Below are 16,228 nucleotides of genomic sequence, written 5' to 3' on the forward strand. Positions count from 1 at the left end.
ATTCCTCACCTCCACTGTATATTCATAAGGGATATGATTTAGGTCATACCTGAATGGTTAGGGGTTTTCCCTACGTTCTTCAATTTCAGCCGAAATTTTGCAAGAAGCAGCTCATGATCTGAGCCACAGTCAGCTCCAGGTCTTGTTTTGACTGACTGTATAGAGCTTCTCCATCTTTGGCTGCAAAGGACATAATCAATCTGATTTCGATATTGACCATCTGGTGACGTCCATGTGTAGAGTCGCCTCTTGTGCTTTTGGAATTCCAGGGGTACGTGGCCCCAAAGGCAAAAGGGGCAGTCCCCCCAATGCCAACCTATACGTAAAAGCTCCTCCTGCTAGTAACTAAGCCTTGGAGAGGCATTTTGACCTTTTCAATTGAGCAAATCTGCTCGAAAGCCAGGGAACCACCAAATGATTGGTGGATGGGGGAAAGGGGTCATGCCCACCCCCTGAGAACCCTGTGGGGGGCAGGGGCAGGGCAGGATTTAGCCCCTTGGCCTGAGGTTTCCCATCCCTGCCTTAAAGACTAAGAAATTTATTCTGGCATAAACTTGCATGGACATCCTCCACTTCATCATTTGCACAAGCAGGCACAGTGCTAGGTTTTTCACAGATCTAGGGCACAGGCCCATAACACAAACTGGCATCTGAGTGGATTAACAGCCATCAGTCACCTTCTCATCCTCCCTGAACTGGTGTAGCTTCCTTTTAAAGCAGGGATGAGGAATCTCAACCTCAGGGTCCAAATCTGCCCCCCCCCCCGAGTTTCCCAGATTGCCAGGCTCCTTTCCTCCGTTTTTTATTTTCCTGGCTCTTGGGCACTTTTTTCCCCATTTTAAAAGGTCGAAATGCTTCTCGTCAGACTTAGTTGCTGCCAGTAAGAGCTTTCAGCAAAAATGAAAGGTGCTTTGGCCTCTCCCACTTTGCTTTCAGCCCCGCCACCACAGCGATGTGACCCCCGAGAGCATCTCCAAAATGGAATTTGGCCTTTAGGCTGAAAGAGGTTCGACAGCCCTTTCCTAGTCACCGAGGACAGTGGCCTTTCCCACGCCTGTGGTGGCGAATTCCATGAATTAATAACCTCTTGTGTGTGTATATATATAAAAAATATTTTCTGTAGAGCAACTCACGACAGCCGTCCTCGTTGAGCGACCCTGTAATCATCACTTGGTTCGGATGATACAGCAACCCATTATGGGTTGATTGACTCTCGAGGGGATGCAGTCCGTGCCTATGTTTGTTCTAGGGTTGCTTAACACTCCAATAGCCCTCCTTGGCTGAGTTCAGACACCATGACAACCCCTGTTCAGGGGTTGAATAACAAATGGCCGCCAGCACAACATGGCTCATCATGGGTTAAACAAGTGCTTTTCCTCTACTTTCTTCACACATACCTTTGTAAACCCCCCCTCTGTTCTCTTCATTTTGAATTCTAAGCTACGTATCCCACAACACTCCGGCATTTACTTGAACACACAACCGTCCTTATGGGCTTTAGCACTGTATGCCCAGAGCCTAGCAAGAAGGGTTAGTCAGCATGGGACATGTCAGAGGTTGGGACATGTCAGAGGGTGGGACATGTCAAAGGGTGGGACATGTCAAAGGGTGGGGCCCATCAGCATGTCCCCGTTATCCCCTCACCTCTGAGCTGAGATGTTCTTGTGGAGCTAGATTTGCACTGGTATCAAGGCAATACTGTACCGGCTGTTTTTATTTCCCATCCTTCTTAATCCTGTGTATGGAGAGTGTTGATTGAACAGCTAAACTAAGCACTGAGGGCTTTTTAGATAATTAAAATGAGCTGGTATTGTCATTGTTCCATCCACCATGATCCCAGAACCCCTTTCCTCATGAGCCACCTCCTGTTCAGCCCCTACACATCTATACACCCAGATATATTTTTTTTACCACAATATGTCTCTGTTTACAGTTAGTTACAATGAAGAATGGAGTAAGAATTGAGGAACTCCTTAATTCTCCGCCAATACTGGAAGGCCAGCAAGCCAGGGCACCATCAGGCAGGCCTTTCCCTGTGCCATACCTGAGAATAGCACAGACTTCCCAAACTCGGCACCTTCCAGCTGTGTTGTACTACATCTCCCAACATCCCCAAGGGCCAGGATGGTGGGGAATGGTGGGAGATGCAGGTGAACACAGCGGCTGGACTGGTGGGGAAGGCTGGAGTAGCTCCATTCTGGTGCTGTCCTCCGTCCGTGCGTGCAACTTTTCAGTATTGTATCTTAAGGCTCTGATCTTTTCTGCCTTGCTGCAGCAGCACAGTTGAGAGGAAGCACAGTAGATTCAGTTATTGTTGTTTATTTCTTCAGTCGGTTCCAACTCTTCATGACTTCATGGGCTGGTCCCAGGGATCGTATTTTGTCTGACCTCTCCGCCATGACCTTCCTGTCTTGGGTGTCCCTTCACGGTTTAGCTCATGGCGTCATTGAGGGGATCAAGCTCCAGCAACACAACAAGGTAAACGTATCCTTTGCTGGAGTCAGTTATTAATAGCCTTATATTTATCCACGGAAGTTCATCATGGGTTTAAGGTTAGCTGTAATTATCTAAATGTATTTTTCTATATCTGTCAGTGACATGCTGGTGGTCTTCTCAGGGAAGCTTCTTTGTTAACAAAATTAATGCACTTATATTACATACATTTAGATAAACAAATAATAAATCGTCTGGAAGGTGTCAGATTCTTTTTGTTGCCTTTCGGAGCTTATCTGTTTACTTAATTTTTCAAATAACAAAACACATGGCTATTTGCAGATCTGTAGGTTCTTTCCAATTCTTTGCTATTAGTTAACAGGAAGCCACCATAACACTCAGCATTTCTTAATCTGGTAAATGTTCATCAAGGCCGCGAAAGATAGATAGCAACGTCGACTTAGGATCAATGTGCACTTCCCCTCCTATTATATTCCTCCCTCCCGCCAGATGTATTTGTCTACATTCCCTCTACATATGTTGGTAGGTGCCCCTCCAAAAGGTTGTTTCATATATGAAATTTAAAGTTGTCAGGGTTAAATACCACCACTCTACTACCCTCAAGAAATAGTCCCATAGTTTTGGTGACACTGAATGCAGTTTTTAAACCCTTCTTCCATTCAATGTCTTTTCCTCAATCTTTTCATGTATGTCACATTCCATATTTCTTTCATTCCCATGGTTGTTCCCCTTGACCCCTTAATATCCTATGTATGTTGGTTATGAGGCCTTTGGCTGGCAGTTCAAAAGCAAGCATCAAATGTGCAGTCGTGCAATTGTCACTGAAGTCCACCCAAAGGAGGGCCTTAAGTGTGGTGGCTCCCTTCCTGTAGAACTCCCTGCCTCTGGAGGTCAGGTAGGCACCAACGCTGGGTTGTTTTCGGTGCCTCCTGAAAAAATATCTTATTCCATAAGCCTTGCTTGGTTAACCATCCTCAGTTTTATTGACACTGTTTTTTAAAGAATAATTTTAACATGTTTCATACTTTTTATCTTTTCATTTTATCTCTTCTTCACTACTCCAAAATCTTGCATAGAGAGCGGTATAGAAAAGTTATAAATGGCCTGTTTCTGAACTAAAGAGCTGGTCTAAAATGGGGTACCTGGTAGAGTGGGCACGAGTTTACCTTCGTGTTACCTAACTGGTCCTTCAGGTCTGGACTTGTTTTGGAGGTCATTTCCACAAAACAGATCCATTAGCCCAACTAATCTGACCTATTTCTGGGTGCTAAACTGAAAACATTTGTCTTTGTCGTAACAACCCCGATCTGATAAGACTAGGATTAGAAGGGAAAACAAATGGGGATAATACGTTGCCATTTCATACCAATGTTAAGTGTGCTAGATGCAAGAAGGAATTAGTGCAACCCGGACACCTTGAATTTTATTTTTGATAATTCTTATACCATATTGATCCAGTGCTGTTCTTCGTTCAGACAAATTAAGATTTATCACCTGCCTAGTGTGGAATGTCTTCAGGAATAGTTGTGTATTTCATATGCCTATTCCTTCATTTTTGGAATGTCTATAAGAGATTTTTTAAAAATCATTCTATATTGTTTTATTATGAAATAAATTGCCAGTTTAACCATTTCTGGGGGATTGCAATCAGCAGAACCTGAAGAAGGAATGAGTCGGGAAAGTCTTCTCAATTTCATCGCCTCCACCTAGCCAAGAGAGATTAATGTTGGTCCAATTTTTCATATCTTTTATTTGGTTAATTAAGGGGGAAATAGTTTATATGATTAGCTTTGGGAGATTTACACTGACAGATTCTTCATTTAACCTAGCATTTAACAATTAACAAATTGTTGCTAGACAATTGATTCAAAGGGTGTGTGTAGAGAAATCAGTTTTTCCGCCCTATATCTACTGACGACCCTGTAATAATTACATTAAAGTATTAACAAACAATGTTAATTTCAGTTTGATGTTGGCAGAGGTGGAACTCCTTCTGTGCACACCCATGCTGAGGAACTTAACACATTTGCCTTGACAAGGAAAGACCAACCGTGAAGATTTTCCCCGCTACAAATTATTTAATAAAATATAACACTTACCTACTACATCTTATATTGCAGCACTATCTCTCTGGACCAATCCCTTGTTCTAATCTCAGATCTACTAAATTTGTGTGAATAACATGCCAAATGATGAAAAAGCAGCATATGGAGCAGACAATGGCATTCCAGAAGGTCGGGACTGCCGAGGACAACACATCAGAGTCACAAGAATCTGCCAGTTGAGGAAGAAAACTCTCCTTGTGTTGCAGAAATCAGCGTCAGAGAGACCACGGACTGAAGGAAAAAGAGTTTTTTTTATTTAACGCGCTGGCTTTATGGCTGGAATCACTTCCAAAGAGCCAAAAGCCCCGATTTACATCAGCAGATTGTTTTTATAGATATTGTGACACATAGGAAACACCTCCTCCTCTCCCTCCCGTGTGGGGTTGCAGTTTTGAACATTTCTTCTCCTAGCGCCATTGTTCATAATACAAGAAATGGGTTATAGGGTAGCAATGATAAGCAGAGAACATGATATACATATGACTATGACCTTAGCATTTGTTTGAAAGATAAGAAATTCTTGTGTCTCGTCCGCTTACAAACATATATTTCAGAGAGCAAGAACTCAGCAAGAACATGAAGCATGAAACTGCATGAGGCTACTTAGTCTGACCCCCGATATGGCTACTGCAATTGTAAATCTGATGTGTTCTTGGCAGGCTCGACCTTCTAGAATTCCCTCTTCCATTGTCTGCTCCATTTGAAGCTTCTCCTTCAGTTGGAACGTTATTCACACGTAACGACAACCCAGAGGATGGGTTGAGTATCGGCTCAATCGTATGTTGTTACGTCTGCCATGTGTTCACCATGTACAAACCAGGAAGGGAACCCATTGTTTGTTGGAGGCTTGTGAACTCTAGATTGTTACTTGTTAACACACTGAGCTGAACGCATAGTGCAGAACTCGCATGTAACCACGGCCCACCACTCAGAGACAAATGATGCCCAACCCGTACCCTGAGTTGAGGTTATGTGCAATGCGAGTCTTTATCTGTGTTTCTGAAGTTAGTTTTTTTTGTTTTGCCCCCGTGTGAAGTGAGCACAAACTTGGTTCTGATAATTTATGGAAAATATGGTGTGAATTACAACACAGCTGCCTTATATACAGAATACATGGCAACACAGCACTTCCATTTAAAGAGACGTCTACAAGATTAAGGAAAGTGAAGAACATGATGGGACCCAGACTCTACATGCTGTAATAATTCAGCAATTGGGACCATGTGTTCAAGCCAAGTTCCAACGTGTGGAACTTAAACAACGAATGTCCACTCCGAAGTCTCATGCTGAATTCGGTCTCTAGCGTTTCTCTGTTGCAAGATAGCCACTTTGAGGTCTGCTAACAAAAGGCCTGGAAGGCTGAAGGACACAGGTTGGCCGGGGACACAACCAGACACCGCCACACAGCTCCACGATTAAGGCAGAACCACCTCCTCGTACCAAAACCCACAGACCACCATGCATCCCTACACGCCTCAAGCTAGCCACCTGGACACACCACACGAGCCGTTGTCTACAGCCAGGCCCTGCGATACAGGCGCATCGCGTCCTGTCCCTCTGACAGAGACTCAACCCTACAGGACCACTCTGAACAAGACAACAACAATGCAACCCTTGTTGCCTCGCAACCAACACCGCTACAGGCAAACTGTGGAGGAGCCTTTCAGCGCTTCAGGACAGTCTGGAACAATCCTCCGAGTGCTTGCCTTGCAACGGAGAAACCAGGGAGACAGAATCCAGCGTGAAGCCGCACAGCAGACATTCGTCGTGACGTTCCGCACCTTGGAACTTGGCTTGAACACATCGACTGAATGGGTGAGTCATTATGGTGTGCAGAGCCCAAGTGCCAACTTGCAGTTCGCTTTCCTTGCTACTGTAGACCTCCCTTTAAACGGAAATGTAAAGGTTTAAATTTAACCTTTAAATTTAAACCTTTTAAATTTAAAAAGGTTTTAAATTTAAAAAAAAAATTCACCATCCCTCAGAGGTGAGACCTGAGTCGGATCTGTGGACCTCAGTAAGAAGCCAGTTGGCCTGTTTCTGAACTATAGGGTAGCTACTAAAATGGGGTACCTGGTATAGTTGCTACCAGTTTTACCCTTGTGTTACCGAACTGGTCTGCTCTGGACTTGTTTTGCGGGTCATTTCCACAAAGAGATCCATTAGCCTAAATAATCTGACCTGTTTCTGGGTGCTAAATTGAAAGCATTTGTCTTTGTCCTAAGAACTCGGATGTGGTAAGACTAGTGTAAGAGGGAAAACAAACGGGGACGATACGTTGCCGTTTTCTACAAATGTTAGGTGTGCCAGATGCAAGACGGAATTAGCAATCACTTCCACACCTTTGGCTATGGAAATTGCAAACGGGATGCCTTGAATTTTGTTTTTGCTCATTCTTATCGATCCCATCTTTATCCAGTGCTGTTCTTCGTTCATACGAATTAGATTTCTCACCTGCCTAATGTGGAATATCTCAAGGCATAGTTATGTATTTCATATGCCTGTTCCTTCATTTTTGGAATGTCTGTATAAAGTTTTCTTTAAATCATTCCATATTGTTTTGCCGCCCTGTGAAGTGAGCCCCATGAAGGGAAGTTGCCAGCCAAGTGTGTAACGCAGCAGTGAGGAGGAGTATCCCCATAAAGAGGCGGCTTCTCAGGGATCGGTTAAGCAGAGTTTGATACACCGTCAGCCCCATGAAGAGGTGGCTTGCCAGGCAACTGAGAACCCCAGCTCTAAGCACAGCGGTCCCCATCAGGAGGACGATTCCGTGACTGGGCTTGTTTTGGAGGTCATTTCCACAAAGAGATCCATTAGCCTAAATAATCTGACCTGTTTCTGGGTGCTAAATTGAAAGCATTTGTCTTTGTCGTAAGACCTCGGATGTGGTAAGACTAGTGTAAGAGGGAAAACAAACGGGGACGATACGTTGCCGTTTTCTACAAATGTTAGGCGTGCCAGATGCAAGAAGGAATTAGCAATCACCTCCACACCTTTGGCTATGGAAACTGCACACCGGAGGCCTTGAATTTTGTTTTTGCTCATTCTTATCGATCCCATCTTTATCCAGTGCTGTTCTTCGTTCATACGAAGTAGATTTATCACCGGCCTAATGTGGAATGTCTCAAAGTATAGTTGTGTATTTCATATGCCTACTCCTTCATTTTTGGAATGTCTGTATAAGGTTTTCTTTAAATCATTCCATATTGTTTTATTACGAAACAAATTGTTTACAATGTCCTGCCAGTTTAACCACTTCTGCGGGACTGCAAGCAGCAGAACCTCAAACCTCTGGATTGTTCACGGTTAACAACTCGGGTGAACCACAGCGCGGGGCTCCCACGTAACCACGACCCGCGGCTCAGTGACAAACCACGCCCGACCCGTACTCTGGGTTGTCGTTATGTGCAAAGCGTGTCTTTATCTGCCTTCGGGCATCAGCCGAAGGTGGTTCAATTTGTTTTGCCGCCCTGTGAAGTCAGCACAGACCTGGTTCTGATCACTGATGGAAGGTCTGGTGTGACTTACAGCAGAGCTGCTTTATACGTGGAACGCGTGGCAACACAGCACTTTGTACTGGAGGCAATTAATGCAGGCTAGAGCTGATTCAGAAGTTCAGTTCAGCTCCATACATCAGTGCTCGCAGACACATCATGAGAAAAGCTAAGAATGTTTAACTACAAGCACCCCATAAAGCTGGATGTGGGAGTGTAAGCGAGCAAAGGCTTGAGACGTGGTTCACAGCAACCGTTCCGTTTCCGTTTAAAGAGACGTCTACAAAACTAAGGACAGCGAAGTGCACGATGGGACCCGGATTCTACATGCTGTAATGACTCAGCAGTTCGGGCAATCTGTTCAAGCCAAGGTCCAACGTGCGAAATTTAAACGACTGATGTCCACTCCGACGTCTCGTGCCGAGTTCCGTCTCTGGCGTTTCTCTGTTGCAAGACAGCCACTTGGAGGTCTGTTACCGAATGACCTGGAACGCTGAAAGGCTTCTCCACAGGTCGGCCGGCGACACGACCGGACGCCGCCATACAGCTCCACGATGGACGCGCAACTACCTCCTCGTACCAAAACCCACAGACCGCCATGCATCCCTACACGCCTCAAGCTAGCCACCTGGACACACCACACGAGCCGTTGTCTACAGCCAGGCCCTGTGATAAATGTGCACCGCCTCCTGTCCCTCTGACAGAGACTCAACCCTACAGGACCACTCTAAACAGGCCAACAACACGGCAACCCTCGTTGCCTCGCAACTAACACCGCTACCGGCAAACTGTGGAGGAGCCTTTCAGCGCTTCAGGACATTCTGGAACAATCCTCCCAGTGCTTGCCTTGCAACGGAGAAACCAGGGAGACAGAATCCTGCGGGAGGCCGCACAGCAGACATTCGTCGTGACGTTCCGCACCTTGGAACTTGGCTTGAACGCATCGGCTGAATGGGTGAGTCATTACGGTGTGCAGAGCCCAAGTGCCGCCTTGCGGGTCGCTTTCCTTGCTATTGTAGACGTTTCTTTAACTGGAAATGGAATGCTTGCTGTACCTGTCACCGAGTTCCCCAGCCGGAACCTATCCATTCCTCTATCTGACTGAGTGGCTTAGGCCCACGAGGAGCGCACGCCTTAGTAATAAAAAAACTGTTCGTCCTTAAGGTGCCACAGATTCTTTTTCAGGAAGAAGCTACCATGTTCCCATGAAGAGGAGGCCTTCCAGGCTTGTGTGACCCCCAGCTCAAAGCACAGCGACCCCCATGAAGAGGATGGTTCCGTGAATTCAGTGAAGGCCGGGCTAACCCAGGCCAGCCCCATGAAGGGCAGTTGCCAGCCAAGGGTGTAACGCAGCAGTGAGGAGAAGGATCCCCAGAAAGAGGTGGCTTCTCAGGGATCTCATAGGCAGAGTTCGAATCGTGGCCAGCCCCATGAAGAGGCGGCTTGCCAGGCAACTCAGAACCCCAGCTCGGAGCACAGCCATCCCCATCAGGAGGACGATTCCGTGACTTACCCGATGGCAGCTCTAACCAGCAGAGGAAGCGCCCACGTGGTCTTTGGCCGGCCCAGCCAAACCAGTGTCCTGGGCCCGTATGTGAAGGAGGCAGGCCCGCTGGGGCTGAGGAGTGAAAATGCACAATTACACAGGAGGAGGAACAAAACACCAGAACGTACACAGGGTAGAAGTCACTAATGTCCATATCCATAGAGGGACCTGACTTTTCAGATCTCCCTCAAACTGAAGCTGCATTTCAACAGGGTCTCTTGCTGATACGGGTTTCTTCAGGAAGGCCGGGCCGGGGCTGGAGGGACAGATGGGGAACAGACTGAGTGCCTGATCTCCTCTTTGGCCTGGCCAGCGTAGCATCCTGTGCCGCGGGAGAGAGCACCGTAGAAACTCTCCGCAGAACAGAGGTATGTCTGTGGCCACGTAGCCACAGCGGAACTGAGTCTGGCGCATTAGTACTCACAGCGGGTTCTTCCTGCTCATGACGAGGCCCTTCTCGCTTGGACCCAGCTGAGGCGCCGTGGTACCTTGACCCTTCAGACGCTGCCTGGCACCTCGACCCTTTTGACGCTCCGGAGCAGCGAAAGCAGCGATTTGAAAAGAAAAAACGCGTTAGCAATTCCTGCAGGCCTGCTTCTTCCACCTCATCACTAGAGTCTTGCATCCGAGTAGGCCCTTCCAACCTTGACCCTTTCAGGACAGCCTAGGAATGAGCTCAGCAACCCCCGTCAAGGGCAGGATTCCCTAGCATGTGTCAAAAGCAGCGCTAAAGTCAGCCATCCCTCAGAGGTGAGACCTGAGTCGGATCTGTGGACCTCAGTAAGAAGCCAGTTGGCCTGTTTCTGAACTATAGGGTAGCTACTAAAATGGGGTACCTGGTATAGTTGCTACCAGTTTTACCCTTGTGTTACCGAACTGGTCTGCTCTGGACTTGTTTTGCGGGTCATTTCCACAAAGAGATCCATTAGCCTAAATAATCTGACCTGTTTCTGGGTGCTAAATTGAAAGCATTTGTCTTTGTCCTAAGACCTCGGATGTGGTAAGACTAGTGTAAGAGGGAAAACAAACGGGGACGATACGTTGCCGTTTTCTACAAATGTTAGGTGTGCCAGATGCAAGACGGAATTAGCAATCACTTCCACACCTTTGGCTATGGAAATTGCAAACGGGATGCCTTGAATTTTGTTTTTGCTCATTCTTATCGATCCCATCTTTATCCAGTGCTGTTCTTCGTTCATACGAATTAGATTTCTCACCTGCCTAATGTGGAATATCTCAAGGCATAGTTATGTATTTCATATGCCTGTTCCTTCATTTTTGGAATGTCTGTATAAAGTTTTCTTTAAATCATTCCATATTGTTTTGCCGCCCTGTGAAGTGAGCCCCATGAAGGGAAGTTGCCAGCCAAGTGTGTAACGCAGCAGTGAGGAGGAGTATCCCCATAAAGAGGCGGCTTCTCAGGGATCGGTTAAGCAGAGTTTGATACACCGTCAGCCCCATGAAGAGGTGGCTTGCCAGGCAACTGAGAACCCCAGCTCTAAGCACAGCGGTCCCCATCAGGAGGACGATTCCGTGACTGGGCTTGTTTTGGAGGTCATTTCCACAAAGAGATCCAATAGCCTAAATAATCTGACCTGTTTCTGGGTGCTAAATTGAAAGCATTTGTCTTTGTCGTAAGACCTCGGATGTGGTAAGACTAGTGTAAGAGGGAAAACAAACGGGGACGATACGTTGCCGTTTTCTACAAATGTTAGGCGTGCCAGATGCAAGAAGGAATTAGCAATCACCTCCACACCTTTGGCTATGGAAACTGCACACCGGAGGCCTTGAATTTTGTTTTTGCTCATTCTTATCGATCCCATCTTTATCCAGTGCTGTTCTTCGTTCATACGAAGTAGATTTATCACCGGCCTAATGTGGAATGTCTCAAAGTATAGTTGTGTATTTCATATGCCTACTCCTTCATTTTTGGAATGTCTGTATAAGGTTTTCTTTAAATCATTCCATATTGTTTTATTACGAAACAAATTGTTTACAATGTCCTGCCAGTTTAACCACTTCTGCGGGACTGCAAGCAGCAGAACCTCAAACCTCTGGATTGTTCACGGTTAACAACTCGGGTGAACCACAGCGCGGGGCTCCCACGTAACCACGACCCGCGGCTCAGTGACAAACCACGCCCGACCCGTACTCTGGGTTGTCGTTATGTGCAAAGCGTGTCTTTATCTGCCTTCGGGCATCAGCCGAAGGTGGTTCAATTTGTTTTGCCGCCCTGTGAAGTCAGCACAGACCTGGTTCTGATCACTGATGGAAGGTCTGGTGTGACTTACAGCAGAGCTGCTTTATACGTGGAACGCGTGGCAACACAGCACTTCGTACTGGAGGCAATTAATGCAGGCTAGAGCTGATTCAGAAGTTCAGTTCAGCTCCATACATCAGTGCTCGCAGACACATCATGAGAAAAGCTAAGAATGTTTAACTACAAGCACCCCATAAAGCTGGATGTGGGAGTGTAAGCGAGCAAAGGCTTGAGACGTGGTTCACAGCAACCGTTCCGTTTCCGTTTAAAGAGACGTCTACAAGACTAAGGACAGCGAAGTGCACGATGGGACCCGGATTCTACATGCTGTAATGACTCAGCAGTTCGGGCGATCTGTTCAAGCCAAGGTCCAACGTGCGAAATTTAAACGACTGATGTCCACTCCGACGTCTCGTGCCGAGTTCCGTCTCTGGCGTTTCTCTGTTGCAAGACAGCCACTTGGAGGTCTGTTACCGAATGACCTGGAACGCTGAAAGGCTTCTCCACAGGTCGGCCGGCGACACGACCGGACGCCGCCATACAGCTCCACGATGGACGCGCAACTACCTCCTCGTACCAAAACCCACAGACCGCCATGCATCCCTACACGCCTCAAGCTAGCCACCTGGACACACCACACGAGCCGTTGTCTACAGCCAGGCCCTGTGATAAATGTGCACCGCCTCCTGTCCCTCTGACAGAGACTCAACCCTACAGGACCACTCTAAACAGGCCAACAACACGGCAACCCTCGTTGCCTCGCAACTAACACCGCTACCGGCAAACTGTGGAGGAGCCTTTCAGCGCTTCAGGACATTCTGGAACAATCCTCCCAGTGCTTGCCTTGCAACGGAGAAACCAGGGAGACAGAATCCTGCGGGAGGCCGCACAGCAGACATTCGTCGTGACGTTCCGCACCTTGGAACTTGGCTTGAACGCATCGGCTGAATGGGTGAGTCATTACGGTGTGCAGAGCCCAAGTGCCGCCTTGCGGGTCGCTTTCCTTGCTATTGTAGACGTTTCTTTAACTGGAAATGGAATGCTTGCTGTACCTGTCACCGAGTTCCCCAGCCGGAACCTATCCATTCCTCTATCTGACTGAGTGGCTTAGGCCCACGAGGAGCGCACGCCTTAGTAATAAAAAAACTGTTCGTCCTTAAGGTGCCACAGATTCTTTTTCAGGAAGAAGCTACCATGTTCCCATGAAGAGGAGGCCTTCCAGGCTTGTGTGACCCCCAGCTCAAAGCACAGCGACCCCCATGAAGAGGATGGTTCCGTGAATTCAGTGAAGGCCGGGCTAACCCAGGCCAGCCCCATGAAGGGCAGTTGCCAGCCAAGGGTGTAACGCAGCAGTGAGGAGAAGGATCCCCAGAAAGAGGTGGCTTCTCAGGGATCTCATAGGCAGAGTTCGAATCGTGGCCAGCCCCATGAAGAGGCGGCTTGCCAGGCAACTCAGAACCCCAGCTCGGAGCACAGCCATCCCCATCAGGAGGACGATTCCGTGACTTACCCGATGGCAGCTCTAACCAGCAGAGGAAGCGCCCACGTGGTCTTTGGCCGGCCCAGCCAAACCAGTGTCCTGGGCCCGTATGTGAAGGAGGCAGGCCCGCTGGGGCTGAGGAGTGAAAATGCACAATTACACAGGAGGAGGAACAAAACACCAGAACGTACACAGGGTAGAAGTCACTAATGTCCATATCCATAGAGGGACCTGACTTTTCAGATCTCCCTCAAACTGAAGCTGCATTTCAACAGGGTCTCTTGCTGATACGGGTTTCTTCAGGAAGGCCGGGCCGGGGCTGGAGGGACAGATGGGGAACAGACTGAGTGCCTGATCTCCTCTTTGGCCTGGCCAGCGTAGCATCCTGTGCCGCGGGAGAGAGCACCGTAAAAACTCTCCGCAGAACAGAGGTATGTCTGTGGCCACGTAGCCACAGCGGAACTGAGTCTGGCGCATTAGTACTCACAGCGGGTTCTTCCTGCTCATGACGAGGCCCTTCTCGCTTGGACCCAGCTGAGGCGCCGTGGTACCTTGACCCTTCAGACGCTGCCTGGCACCTCGACCCTTTTGACGCTCCGGAGCAGCGAAAGCAGCGATTTGAAAAGAAAAAACGCGTTAGCAATTCCTGCAGGCCTGCTTCTTCCACCTCATCACTAGAGTCTTGCATCCGAGTAGGCCCTTCCAACCTTGACCCTTTCAGGACAGCCTAGGAATGAGCTCAGCAACCCCCGTCAAGGGCAGGATTCCCTAGCATGTGTCAAAAGCAGCGCTAAAGTCAGCCATCCCTCAGAGGTGAGACCTGAGTCGGATCTGTGGACCTCAGTAAGAAGCCAGTTGGCCTGTTTCTGAACTATAGGGTAGCTACTAAAATGGGGTACCTGGTATAGTTGCTACCAGTTTTACCCTTGTGTTGCCGAACTGGTCTGCTCTGGACTTGTTTTGCGGGTCATTTCCACAAAGAGATCCATTAGCCTAAATAATCTGACCTGTTTCTGGGTGCTAAATTGAAAGCATTTGTCTTTGTCCTAAGACCTCGGATGTGGTAAGACTAGTGTAAGAGGGAAAACAAACGGGGACGATACGTTGCCGTTTTCTACAAATGTTAGGTGTGCCAGATGCAAGACGGAATTAGCAATCACTTCCACACCTTTGGCTATGGAAATTGCAAACGGGATGCCTTGAATTTTGTTTTTGCTCATTCTTATCGATCCCATCTTTATCCAGTGCTGTTCTTCGTTCATACGAATTAGATTTCTCACCTGCCTAATGTGGAATATCTCAAGGCATAGTTATGTATTTCATATGCCTGTTCCTTCATTTTTGGAATGTCTGTATAAAGTTTTCTTTAAATCATTCCATATTGTTTTGCCGCCCTGTGAAGTGAGCCCCATGAAGGGAAGTTGCCAGCCAAGTGTGTAACGCAGCAGTGAGGAGGAGTATCCCCATAAAGAGGCGGCTTCTCAGGGATCGGTTAAGCAGAGTTTGATACACCGTCAGCCCCATGAAGAGGTGGCTTGCCAGGCAACTGAGAACCCCAGCTCTAAGCACAGCGGTCCCCATCAGGAGGACGATTCCGTGACTGGGCTTGTTTTGGAGGTCATTTCCACAAAGAGATCCAATAGCCTAAATAATCTGACCTGTTTCTGGGTGCTAAATTGAAAGCATTTGTCTTTGTCGTAAGACCTCGGATGTGGTAAGACTAGTGTAAGAGGGAAAACAAACGGGGACGATACGTTGCCGTTTTCTACAAATGTTAGGCGTGCCAGATGCAAGAAGGAATTAGCAATCACCTCCACACCTTTGGCTATGGAAACTGCACACCGGAGGCCTTGAATTTTGTTTTTGCTCATTCTTATCGATCCCATCTTTATCCAGTGCTGTTCTTCGTTCATACGAAGTAGATTTATCACCGGCCTAATGTGGAATGTCTCAAAGTATAGTTGTGTATTTCATATGCCTACTCCTTCATTTTTGGAATGTCTGTATAAGGTTTTCTTTAAATCATTCCATATTGTTTTATTACGGAACAAATTGTTTACAATGTCCTGCCAGTTTAACCACTTCTGCGGGACTGCAAGCAGCAGAACCTCAAACCTCTGGATTGTTCACGGTTAACAACTCGGGTGAACCACAGCGCGGGGCTCCCACGTAACCACGACCCGCGGCTCAGTGACAAACCACGCCCGACCCGTACTCTGGGTTGTCGTTATGTGCAAAGCGTGTCTTTATCTGCCTTCGGGCATCAGCCGAAGGTGGTTCAATTTGTTTTGCCGCCCTGTGAAGTCAGCACAGACCTGGTTCTGATCACTGATGGAAGGTCTGGTGTGACTTACAGCAGAGCTGCTTTATACGTGGAACGCGTGGCAACACAGCACTTCGTACTGGAGGCAATTAATGCAGGCTAGAGCTGATTCAGAAGTTCAGTTCAGCTCCATACATCAGTGCTCGCAGACACATCATGAGAAAAGCTAAGAATGTTTAACTACAAGCACCCCATAAAGCTGGATGTGGGAGTGTAAGCGAGCAAAGGCTTGAGACGTGGTTCACAGCAACCGTTCCGTTTCCGTTTAAAGAGACGTCTACAAGACTAAGGACAGCGAAGTGCACGATGGGACCCGGATTCTACATGCTGTAATGACTCAGCAGTTCGGGCAATCTGTTCAAGCCAAGGTCCAACGTGCGAAATTTAAACGACTGATGTCCACTCCGACGTCTCGTGCCGAGTTCCGTCTCTGGCGTTTCTCTGTTGCAAGACAGCCACTTGGAGGTCTGTTACCGAATGACCTGGAACGCTGAAAGGCTTCTCCACAGGTCGGCCGGCGACACGACCGGACGCCGCCATACAGCTCCACGATGGACGCGCAACTA

General features: G+C 47.7%; 1 long non-coding RNA gene across 1 annotated transcript; it reads right to left on the bottom strand.

Annotated features, from left to right (window-relative positions):
- Positions 1 to 3,858: 3,858 nt before the first annotated feature.
- Positions 3,859 to 14,534, bottom strand: LOC146338273 (uncharacterized). Its single transcript, XR_014784772.1, has 4 exons — positions 13,827 to 14,534; positions 10,024 to 13,474; positions 9,567 to 9,671; positions 3,859 to 4,160 (listed from the first exon to the last, which is right to left on the bottom strand). It is a non-coding gene; the product is annotated as an uncharacterized LOC146338273 (long non-coding RNA).
- Between the last annotated feature and the right edge of the window lie 1,694 nt (positions 14,535 to 16,228).

The sequence above is a fragment of the Heloderma suspectum genome, chromosome 9 (genome assembly GCF_057233095.1).
Source record: "Heloderma suspectum isolate Gila_16-S chromosome 9, 16-S_ref, whole genome shotgun sequence".
Classification (NCBI taxonomy): domain Eukaryota; kingdom Metazoa; phylum Chordata; class Lepidosauria; order Squamata; family Helodermatidae; genus Heloderma; species Heloderma suspectum.